Source organism: Hyperolius riggenbachi, chromosome 4 (assembly GCF_040937935.1).
Source record: "Hyperolius riggenbachi isolate aHypRig1 chromosome 4, aHypRig1.pri, whole genome shotgun sequence".
Taxonomy (NCBI): Eukaryota; Metazoa; Chordata; class Amphibia; order Anura; family Hyperoliidae; genus Hyperolius; species Hyperolius riggenbachi.
In genome coordinates this window covers 403,840,898-403,853,746 of record NC_090649.1, presented here as the reverse complement: position 1 = coordinate 403,853,746, position 12,849 = coordinate 403,840,898, and the positions used below count along the sequence as shown (strand labels likewise).

Below are 12,849 nucleotides of genomic sequence, written 5' to 3'. Positions count from 1 at the left end.
TTGACCCTCTACATCACAGTCAGCAGGCACATTGTAGCCAATTAGGCTACACACCCTCCTGGAGGCCCCCCCCCCCCCTTATAAAAGGCAGGCAGCGTCAGGCTTTTCACTCACTCGTGTGCCTGCAGTAATTAGTGAAGGGATAGCTGCTGCAGACTCTCATAGGGAAAGCTTAGTTAGGCTCTTGTAGGCTTCTTAGCTTGCTGCTTGCTGATTCTTATTGCTAAAAAAAGCACCCCACAACAGCTCTTTTGAGAGCTAATCTTGTTCTTGTGATCTATTTGTGTGTGTGTGTGTGTGTGTGTGTGTGTGTGTGTGTGTGTCCCACTGACACTTGTGTTGCATAGACAGCCTTGGTAATTCCTACTGTGTGTGCCACTGCCAGGCCCAGCACATTCAGTGACTACTACCTGTGTGTGTGACAGGTGCACATGTAATACCCACTGCATATACCTAGTTGTTGTTTTCTGTGCACCCACCCACCTACGTGAGTGCACGCAGTGTCACTGTGCCTGTCCGATACCTGTCTGTGTATGACAGGTGCACATTGTAATACCCACTGCATATACCTACCTGTTGTTCACTGTTCACCCGCCCACCTACGTGAGCGCACGCAGTGTCACTGTACCTGTCAGGTGCCTGTCTGTGTGTGACAGGTGCACATTGTAATACCCATCACTGCATATACCTACTACTACCTGTTGTTCACTTCAGTGCACCCACCCGCCTACGTGAGTGCACGCAGTGAGATATACCACCCCGTGCATACTTGTTAACTGCACCTGTGTGACTGCACATTGTATTACTCAAGTCAGTGCATACCTTTCACTTCAAACCCCCCTACCTGATATGGACAAAACAGACAAAACAGGTAGAGGCAGAGGTAGAGGCAGACCCAGAGGAAGGCCACCCGGCAGGTATGTGCAAGGTCGTGGTGATGTGATTTCGTGCGGCCCCTGAAGTACAGTGCTCAGAAGAAGGCACGTCCCATCAACTCCCAAGTTTGTCAGGACGTGGTTGACTATTTAACACAGAACACCTCATCTTCCGCAGCCACCAGCGCTACTCCAAGTACCACATCCGCTACATTTGACAGTTCGCAGGAGTTATTTGGTGGGGAAATCTCTGATACATTATTATTGATTATTGTTACAACCAGATGAAGGCGCTAAGAAAGTTACACCACCTCATACAGTATGTCTGAGTTAGGCGACACTATGGACGTAACGTGTGTGGAGGGGGATGATGAAGTACCTGCTGTTGGTGCAGTTTTGGAGGTGTCTGAGGCAAACAAAGCTGGGCAGGATGATTATGATGATGACGATGATATGGATCCCACGTATGTTCCCAATAGAGGAGATGAACAGGGGGACAGTTCAGAGGGAGAGTCAGAGAGGAGTAGGAGGAGATGAGTTCCTGAAAGAAGCAGGGGGAGCTTGCCATCAGAAACAGCTGGTGGTAGTGTCCAGCACCATGTATCCTCACCTATGTACAGCCAGCCAACATGCCCTTCAATGTCAGCTGCCACCATAGTGCCATCACCGCAGGGGGGGCTCAGCGGTTTGGAAATTTTGTAATGTGTCTGCCTCAGATCAGAGCAATGCCATCTGTTCTCACTGCCTCCAAAAATTGAGCTGTGGAAAGGCCAACACCCACATAGGGACAAGTGCTTTACGAAGGCACAGGGAGAAAAGGCACAAACTGCAATGGGAAGAGAACCTGAGCAAAAGCAGCACACAAAAGAAAAGCCACCCTCCTTCTCCTCTTCCTCCTTCAGGTGCATCATCTTCAGCCGCTTTCTCCCTTGCACCTTCACAGCCACCCTCCTCCACTCTGCCTCTGACCTTGAGCGGTTCCTGCTCTTTGGCCCACAGCAGCCAGGTGTCTGTGAAGGAAATCTTTGACCAGGAGAAGCCAATTTCTGCCAGTCACCCCCTTGCCCGGCGTCTGACAGCTGGCTTGGCGGAACTGTTAGCTCGCTAGCGGTTACCATACCAGCTGGTGGACTCTGAGGACTTCCATAAATTTGTGTCCATTGGGACACCTCAGTAGAAAAATGCCAGGCCGCAATTATTTCTCTAAAAAGGCGATACCCAAACTGTGCCGTGAAGTTGAGAGGCAAGTGGTGTCATCTCTGGCACACAGCGTTGGGTCAAGGGTCCATCTGACCACGGATGCCTGGTCTGCCAAGCACGGTCAGGGCAGGTACATTACTTACACAGCCCATTGGGTCAACCTGGTGACCGATGGCAAGCAGGGAGTACGTGGCTGTGCAGCGGACCAACTTGCCACCTCCTCTCCTCCTGCTACATCCTCTTCGCTGTCATCATCCTCCTCCTCCTTGGCTGAGAGGCAGTTCAACTATACTGGTGCTGCGATCTCCTCTCCAGCTATACAGCCCCAGCTCTCCAGGGCCTATGCTGCATGCCAGGTACGACGGTGTCACGCCATCTTAGACATGTCTTGCCTCAAAGTGGAGAGTCACACTGGACCAGCTCTCCTGGCTGCTCTTAAGAAACAGGTGGATCAGTGGCTGACCCTGCACCAGCTGGAAATCAGCAACGTGGTGTGTGACAATGGCAGCAATCTCATTTCCGCGTTGAATTTGGGAAAGCTGACACATGTACCCTGCATGGCACATGTGCTGAATCTAGTCATTCAAAGATTTGTGTCAAAGTACCCAGGCTTAGAGGACATCCTGAAGCAGGCCAGGAAGTTGTGTGGGCATTTCAGGTGGTCTTAGGCGGCCATGGCACACTTTGCCGAGATTCAGCGGAGAAACAAGTTGCTGGTGAGACGCCTCATTTGCGATAGCCCAACTCGCTGGAATTCGACCCTCCTTATGTTCTCTCGCCTGCTAGAACAGGAGAAAGCCGTCACCCAGTACCTCTACAATTTCAGTAGAGGGACACAATCTGGGGAGATGGGGATGTTCTGGCCCAACAACTGGACACTGATGCAAAATGCATGCAGGCTCACGCAGCCGTTTCAGGACTTGATCCCGTACGCTTACTTCCTGGAGCGTTCCGTGCGTAGAGTAGTAGATCAAGTTGTGGAGGAGCGTGAAGAGGAACAGTTGTGGGAGGAAGTGTTGAGGGATCAATTCGTATCAGAACCAGATGTTTCCTCAACACCTGCGGCAGCACAGAGGGGGGAGGGGGAGGAAGAGTCATGTGGGGAAGAGGAGTCAGACTCGGATGATGAGGAAGGTGTTTCTTTGGAGGAGGAGGCAGCTGCAGAAGAACAGCCGCAGCTGGCGTCGCAGGGGGCTTGTGCAGCTCAACTTTCCCGTGGTATTGTTCATGGCTGGGGGGAGGAGGAGGACTTACCTGACGTCACTGAGAAAGAGCAAGAGGAGATGGAGTGTACGTCTGGATCCAACTTTGTGCAGATGGCGTCTTTCATGCTGTCCAGCCTGTTGAGGGACCCCCGTATATAAAAACTCAAGGGGAATGAGCTGTACTGGGTGGCCACGCTACTAGACCCTCGGTATAGGCACAAAGTGGCGGACATGTTATCAACTCACCTGAAGGCAGAAAGGATGCAGCACTTGCAGAACAAGCTGGAAACTATGCTTTACAATGCGTTTAAGGGTGATGTCACAGCACAACACAATAATGGTACCACTGCCAGTAATCCTTCTCCCATGTCCACGCAGGCAAGGACAGGGTGCTCCAGCGATCTCATGGTTATGTCGGACATGCGGACATTCTTTAGTCCAACGCCTCGCTTTAGCTCTTCCGGATCCACCCTCCACCAACGCCTGGACCGGCAGGTAGCCGACTACCTGGCCTTAAGTGTGGATGTAGACATTGTGAGCAGCGATGAACCCTTGGACTACTGGGTGCGCAGGCTTGACCTGTGGCCAGAGCTGTCCCAATTTGCCATCCAACATCCACACAGCACCTCGGCCCGCAGGCCGCTTGACTGCCTTCTCCGCCACCACCAACAGGGTCCAGGACTCCAGGTGGATTCCTGAATTTTTATGGCCGCTGCTGGCAGTGGCTGCTATAATAATTTTTCTGGTGCATGTACATGCCTGCCTAATTTTTCTGGCTGCATTGCAGCTGCAACAACAAAACAAAAGGCATGTACATGTGCCAATTCCCCTTCGTGATCATTACCTTGCCGCGGTGAAGGGGCTTGCGTATCACAATGAAGCAATGACCGCCGGCTATATGAGTGTCTCGGGTAGGGGGGCACACTCACGATAATAAGGTTGTTGCTTCATTGTGGACAGACCAAATTTGATCAGCTAGACAGTCACTGTTCTGTCATTCAGCTACCTCAGCCCGGCGACCATATGGGCTGGAAAGCTGCCATCACCTGCACTCTCGTCATGGTGCGCACCAGTCCAGCACGGCCGTCACTACACAAACAGCTGTTTTCAGTCACTGCATACCTTTCACTGCATCTGTGACTGCACATTGTATTATACCTGGCAGTCAGGCAGCTTGCTCTGTCTTTCTATGTTTGTTTTATGTATTTTTGTTTTTCAACATTGCCTTGTGCAACCCAACCCGGATAACCTTCACCAGTGAATAACTACTGAGCATTCGGAACTTAGCTAAATATAATCTACCCCTGGATATTTCATCTACTCTTGATCTTCTGGGGATTCTGACCAGTGGAGCTACAGTGCTGAACCAGGCAGTGAGGCTTAGAAGAAGAGGGAAACGCTCCGGGATCCAGACTCGCTTTCGACGCAGAGGACTGCGCTCTCCACTACCTGGAATCATACTCTCTAATGTCAGGTCCATATGCAACAAACTAGATGAGCTTCAACTACTGATCAGAACAAAGAAGGACTTTTATCTCTCTGCGGCTATTTGCTTCACAGAAACTTGGCTATCTGAGCTTATTCCAGACAACGCTCTGCCGATTAATGGACTTACACTCTACAGATCTGACCGGGACCCACTTACTTCTGGCAAAACCAAAGGTGGAGGACTCTGCTTCTATATTAATGATAGATGGTGCACGGATGTTACAGTTATTAAGAGGACATGCTCGGCTGGGCTGGAAACACTCTTCATAAACTGCAAACCCTATTATTCACCCCGTGAGTTTTCTTCATTTATTTTGGCTGCTGTGTACATCCCTCCACAAACATGTATGCAGCCTGCGCTCCAAGATCTCGCAGATCAAATCACTGAGGTGGAAAGGGAGTACCCAGATTCTTTTTTTATCATACTAGGGGATTTCAACAGTGCTAATCTTTCCAAAGAACTCCCCAAATACAGGCAACATGTCACAAGCGCAACTAGAGAAGGTAAGACACTTGATCACTGTTACACTACGACTAAGGACTCGTATCGCTCTGTCAGCAGGGCAGCTTTGGGGAACTCTGATCATGCTGTTATACAGCTTATCCCAACATACATCCAAAGACTAAAAACTGCCAAACCTGTAGTGACCACAGTTAAGAAATGGACTAGTGAAGCTGTAGAAAAACTGCAGAGCTGCTTTGATTTAACTGACTGGAATTTATTTAAAGAATCCTCCAGTGACCTAAATGAATACACTGACGCTGTGACATCATATATTACCTTTTGTGAAGAGTCCTGCATCCCCACAAAAAAGTGCACCAGGTACAATAACGATAAACCCTGGTTCACATCACATCTTAGGAAGCTGCGCCTCGATAAAGAAAGGGCATATCGTACAGGCGATAAAGTCCTCTACAAAGCTGCGAAATACAAACTGCAGAGAGCCATTACCGCCGCAAAAAAAGATTATTCTCAAAAACTTGAAGAAAATTTTTCTAACGCCGACTCATCCACAATATGGAAATCTCTACATGAAATTACCAGCTACAGGAAGAAATCTCCTCCCCCCTCACTACATAACCTGCAGCTTGCAGATGAACTGAATACATTTTATTGCAGGTTTGACACTACTAACAAAAGCCAAACACAACAAGTCAATTTGCATCTCTGCCACAGGCAAACTGAACACTCTTCCTGCCAGCCAATGTCTCCACCCCCTGCGGTGCCTCAGCAACTACACAACACAGGAGGCCAGACACAATCTGCTAACCTGTCCCCAGATGTGCATGCTCTAACAATATGCCAATCAGATGTAAATAGACTCTTTAAAAAACAAAACACCAGGAAAGCAATGGGACCAGACGCTGTGTCTGCGAAATGCTTGAATCTCTGTGCCGACCAATTAGCGCCTGTATTTACAGACATATTCAAAGCATCTCTAGAACTCTCAATTGTTCCTGCCTGTTTTAAATGCGCAACTATTGTACCAATTTAAAAAAAAACAAAACCTACATGTTTAAATGATTACAGGCCTGTTGCCCTGACATCACTGGTCATGAAAGCATTTGAAAAACTGATAATGACTTATCTGAAATCCATCACAGATCCCCTGCTGGACTCTTTGCAATTTGCCTACAGACCTAACAGATCCGCAGACGATGCCGTGAACATGTGTATGCATTATGTACTACAGCATTTAGATAACCCAGGAACCTACACCAGGATTTTATTTATAGATTTCAGCTCTGCATTTAATACCATAATTCCATCACTGCTGCACAGCAAGCTCTCCCAGCTACACATACCTGAATCCATCTGCAAATGGATAACCGACTTCTTAACCGACAGAAGACAGCGTGTTAGACTTGGTAAACTCACATCAAGCTCTCTGACAGTCAGTACTGGTGCACCCCAGGGCTGTGTGCTTTCCCCACTGCTGTACTCACTTTACACCAATGACTGCATCTCCACAGATCCATCTGTTAAGGTTCTGAAGTTTGCAGACGACACAACAGTTGTTGGTTTCATTCAAAACGGGGATAAGTCTGCATACAGGCATGTGGTGGGACAGCTTTCCTCCTGGTGCAGCAGCAACAACTTAGAACTAAATGCTCTCAAAACCATGGAGATGATAATAGACTTTAGGAGATCTCCCCCCCAGCACCTCCCCTTAACCATAAATGGATCCACAATAACCCAAGTAGAGTCATTCAAGTTTCTTGGGTCCACGATCTCAAACGACTTAAAATGGGACAACAACACTGCCACTATTGTCAAGAAAGCACAACAGAGAATGTACCATCTGCGGCAGCTGAAAAAGTTTGGCCTACCTCAAAATCTAATGGTGCAGTTCTACACTGCAATCATCGAATCCACCATAACATCATCCATGACTGTATGGTTCAGCTCCTGCTCAGCATTAGAAAAGGGGAGGCTGCAGCGCATCATCCGATCAGCGGAAAGGATAATTGGCTGTAGCTTACCTTCCCTGCAGGATCTTTACACTAGCAGGTGCAGAAAGAGAGCGACCAAAATTGCCTCTGACCCCTCTCACCCAGCTCACTCCATCTTCCAGCGCATGCCTTCAGGAGTAAGATTCCGGTCAATCGCTACCAAAACCTCCAGACACAGGAACAGTTTTTTTCCTCAAGCGGTAGCCATACTTAATGCTGAACCACGTTAGAGCTGCTAGGACTGAAAGTAATCAGCACAGAACTAAACATGAACAATTCTCACATTGCTTACTGCCACTATACTTATAATGTCCTTAACTTGTAATATTCACACTGTCTGTCCTTGTATTGTTTTTTGTTTGTGTTTGTTAAGCAACTGCCAAGACAAATTCCTTGTAGGTGCAAACTTACTTGGCGAAAAATAAATTGATTCTGATTCTGATTCTGATTCTGATTCTGATACCTTTCACTTGAATGGATGGCAGACTTGTCCTCCATAACAGATTCTCGTTACAGGCAGTAAAGTCGATCAGTGTCATATACAGCAGGGCCTCGAAAGTCCTCCTGTATTGTTATTTTTGGTCACTACCTCGGGACGTGCATGCCATGCCTGCTGCCTTCCTTGGATGTGTGGTAGCCATTCCTGCTCCTTTGCCCACAGCGTGCCTGCTGCCTTCCTTTGATGTGTGGTGGTGGTAGCCATTTCTTAGGCTCCCACTCTGGACCGGAATCGAACCCTGATTCCCCGGCCATTACCCATGGTCACTCACAATGGCAGACTTGCCCTCCATAACAGATTCTCGTTGCAGGTACTGAACAGCAAGCAGAACAAGTATTTAAAAAAACAGATGTAAGCTTTAACAATGGTAGAGAAAGAACCATCGAAAGTTGATAAGGCAGTTAGACATTACCTGATATCACTGAGGAAGAGCAATCTCGCCATGGTGTGCACCAGTCCAGCACGGCCGTCACAACACAAACAGCTGTTTGCGGTGCGTTACACAGTGAGTTTGGTGTGTCAGTGTGAAGCAGTACTCTAATTACACTCCCTGATTGATGTATACACATGCAGGATGTTTTAAAGCACTTTAGGCCTCCAATTTAGCATTCAATGTGATTTCTGCCCTTAAAACGCTGCTTTGCGTCAAATCCAGATTTTTCCCTGGAACTTTTGGCATTTATCTCACTCCGCCATGCCCCCTCTAGGTGTTAGACCCCTTGAAACATCTTTTCCATCACTTTTCTGGCCAGCATAAGTGTTTCTAGTTTTCAAAGTTCGCCTCCCCATTGAAGTCTACTGTGGTTCGCGAAAGTTCGCGAACCGAAAATCAGAGGTTCGGGCCATCTCTATCTGCTTTTAGTAAATTGGACATATATCCAACCCTTCAGGCGAAAATGCCATCTTCTCTCTTAGCATTTTTATAGATATTCAGTGCATATATTCATTTTATCCATCGATCACTGTGAAATTCAATTACTGCACGACAAGACTGCCATGAACTGCAGGCCCCAAGTAATCACTTGATCTGGTATAACTATAGTCACGCTTTTATTATTATTTAATTATTGGCATCCTTTATTGCTAAAGTGCCAGCAAATTATGTGGAGCTGTACAATAAATTAATAATGAGTACAGATGACAAACACAAAGACTAACTATCAGAAAAACACGACACACTAGTGAAAGCGAATTCTGTACGGTGCCATGGAAGATCTTAACGCTATTTAAAATAAACACCAAAATGCCAAATGTCAAAATGTCCCAAGAACAATTTATTACTTTTTTTCATCTTTTGTGTAGCTTTTTCTATCAGTGCAAGACCTCAGAATATCTGGATAACCCATTTTGTGTCCTAGATGTGATAAAACATCTTAGAACAGTTTTAAATAACAGGTGGCTCATCCTAAAGGGACCCTGACCACTGGGTAAAAAATGAAATATTGACTTACCTGGGGCTTCCTCCAGTCCAGCGTAGGCCGCAAGGTCCCCTGGCAGCCTCCTGGTTCCTCTCCCGGTCCCGACTGGTGGCTCCGTGATCAGACGACTTCGGCCCAAAGTCATCAGGTCTGCTTCCCTCTTCATTAATTAGCCTCCTCACGCCGCCCAGCTACGTATCATCACACCGGCATGAGATGAGAGTCCTGCACATGCGCAGTTCTCTAATATTGAACCGCGCATGTGCAGGACTCTCACACCGGCTGGCATGATGACGCGTAGCCGGCTGGCGTGAGGATGCTAATTAAGGAAGAGGGAAGCAGACCTGACGACTTCGAGCCGAAGTCGTCTGATCGCGGAGCCGTCAGCCGGGACCGGGAGAGGAGCCAGGGGCTGGAGCCCCAGGTAAGTCAATATTTCATCTTTTACCCAGTGCTCAGGGTCCCTTTAAAGAGGTCACTTCCAGCAAAATGGCGGAAGCAAGCAAAGTTTATTGGAAACACTACAGCATTTTGTGGGCTATATCCCGCTTCCTCAGGTTGAAGAGTGAATTTGATATAGATAACTTGGAGTGCCTATAAGCTCCAGGCTATCTAGTTGCTGCACAAAGACTCTTTGACCTGAGGAAGCAGCATCTAACCACCAAAAAGCATTGTCTGTAGTGTTCCCAATAAACATTTTTTACTTCAGCCATTTTGCTGGTAGGGACTTCGTTAACATAAGCCACCTGTTATTTTAAACTGTTCTTAGATGTTTTATCACATCTGGGACACCACCTACCCATCCCTTCTTTTACCTACCCCTATGGGGTACAGTGATATTAGAAAATACTCCTATCTGTACACTTTTTTATTTTTCAGGAGAGCGTCCACCTAGATCCTAGGATCATCCATGTTCCGAGTACAGACAGACCTATTTTCTCCACAAGCCCATTATCGTGGTTCTTACTGTTGCAGCCCTGACTTGTGAGTATTGTTTTGAACCTTAAATTGTCCTATTATTCTGACATACTCCACTGTATAAAGCTCCTGGTGCGTACATATTATGGCGTGTTAAATACCATCCCCCCTCTGAATCCCATCCCTGAATTACTCTTCTGTGGGGCGTGCAGCATAGCACTAGTGCTATGAAGACAACCAGCTTAAGCACTTGGCGCTGAGTGCCGGGTACTGAATTGACCTGCTTCGCTCCTGGTTCCGTTTCTGTCTTTTATTTCATTTCTGGAAGACACAATGACCTCTGGTACCTCCACATCTACATAAATGACTTGTGAAACCATTAAAAATGGATTTGTCTTTTTACAGAGAATTAGCAAAATAAATGAATCTTGAGCAAAAAGGCCAAAAACCAACACGGGGGTGCATAATGCATTTTGCAGACCCTTCCGACCCACGGAAAGGACATAGGCATAGTCATAGGACACTAGTCATCAAACACGTCACATCCCATCTTTCTAACAGTTACAACACCGACACTTCCTTAGATGAATCTGAACTGGGATTTTTTTCCCAACTGACCATTTCTTGAAGGCACAATGGAAAGGATTAGGAGGAAATTGCAAAGTATACCAGCCATAACCAATTATAAACAGCTTTCATTATCTGGCGAAAGCTATAGTACGCACGCTGCAAAAAAATTACACATTCAGAAAAAGGAAATTATAATTCTGATGGATATAAATAACGAGGCTGAGCATGTCAAAAATAGACATTTGTTTTTGTTTCACATTAACTTCTGGCTATTTGGAAAAACAGTTTAATTATGTGCTAGGCTTCTGCTTCATACTCATTCGATATGGTGTTTAGTAAAGTGAGCTCATGCTGCCTCCAGCTAAAGACCATGGCTAAAGGATGGCTAATTTGCTTTTTCGTAAATACACAGTTGATGCTCTTGCATCACATAAAATGCAGAATAGGGTTTTTTTTTTTTTTTTTTTAAATCTAAATCAAGCAGAGAAAATATGGGGGTCTAAAGCCTCATACAAACGTACGAGGACTGTCACTTGCAGGGATCCCAACTCGATCTCTTGGGGGATAGTTTGTGGCTGAATGCAGTGTGAACATTATATGGATAGATGACACATGGCGCACAAAGGATTGGCTTCTGGCGGCATTGACGGTCGCCTGTACACACTTTAGATTCTCAACCAAGGCGATAGTGTTGAGTTTGAATTTCACATTATTGTAATCTCACAATTACATACAAAACTGTAATGCAACATTTCTGGCAAATTTGTACAATTTTTTTTTGCATGTAACCCTAATTATGTTCCATAATTTAGTGGTTACGTGTAATTACACGAAAATGTTAAATTCTGTGGGGTAAACATTTTTTTTCAAAAAATCAATTTTCAAAGAAATTCCCCCCTCAAAAACCCCATTGTTTTTAAACTTGCTAAAATTACATTTACTTGCTATGGTACACTTTAATACTGAGTTCCGTACACATTTTATATATTTTAGGAAAGTGGACAGCGTGGAGTCCCCCCTTTTCCATGTCTCTTTAATCCTTTTTCATCCATACAGGCTGGTATGTTCCCCACCTCTGGTGCTGTGTACAACATAAGTATTCGGAACTTGGAACTTGATATACATATAAAGTGTACCGCAGCAAAATGTAATTTTACTGAGTTTTAAAACGTTTTTTTCTTTACATTTTTCAAGTTGATTTTCTCAAAAACTACAAGGTCTTTTTGAAAAAAACATGTCTTATTTTTTTATTTTTTTTCTGACCCAAGAGTCAAACTCATGACCTCATGCTTCTCAGTCAGTGGCAGTACCTCTGGACATTCACAGCTGACTGACTTGTTCCCACTATTCCATTTCTTTCCCCTTACCATTCTGTTTTTTTTTTGGGGGGGGGGGTTTGCAATTTATGTGAACAATCATTTACGACTGCTGTATTCATAATTCCATGTAACATGCTCAATTTATGAAAGGATAATTCAATTTTAAAATTTAATTATGTGTATTCACAATTGCAAGATCTTGCATAAGCGAAATTAGCACATTATGATCATCATCACTAATACGTACAATCTCCTGCTTGTTGCAGTGTAGCAAAGCACATTAACAGTATGTATTACTGACATGTGTCCTGCACAGAATAAATAGCACTCTTGCACTGCAGTGCCAGATTTCTCTCTCTTTCTATTTGATGCACAGATGAGAATATGTGTTAAATTACATGGGCAGGCAAAAATATGTTTTTGCCATCTGTATTAAAAACAATAGGCATGAGAAAAGTCATTTATGCAGAGGTGTAGCTATGAGGGGGCAAATGGGTACACATGTCCCCGGGAGCAGCACTGTGAGGGCGCTCAGCGTAGTCACTGAGCATACGTGAGAGGCGGCTCGCGTGCTGGCTGCCCGAAGGGAGCCTGCTTCTCTCCCTCCCTCTGCATGCAGAGGAGTGCCGAAGCATTAACAGCAGCAGAAAAATTGGGGCACATCTAGCTATCTAAACAGGGGGAAAGGGGGCACATCTGGCTATCTGTAGGGGGCAAAACTGGCTATATAAAGGGGGCACACCTGGCCCCTCTTGCCCCATTTAGATAACCTATAGACATCTGGTTATCTAAATGGGATAAGGGGGGCACATCTGACTATCTAAAGGGGGCAGGCCGGTTCAAGTAACAATTGGGCACCAGACACCCCCGACCAAAAAGCATCATTAGAGGCCCTTTGTTGCA

At 45.9% G+C, this 12,849-nt stretch overlaps 1 long non-coding RNA gene across 1 annotated transcript in view; it reads left to right on the top strand.

Annotated features, from left to right (window-relative positions):
* LOC137504203 (uncharacterized) overlaps positions 1 to 12,849 on the top strand; it is a 224,138-nt gene that overhangs the window by 46,499 nt on the left and 164,790 nt on the right. Inside the window, exon 2 of the long non-coding RNA XR_011019444.1 lies at positions 10,019 to 10,123. This is a non-coding gene — a long non-coding RNA (uncharacterized lncRNA). The remainder of the gene's footprint in view (positions 1 to 10,018; positions 10,124 to 12,849) is intronic.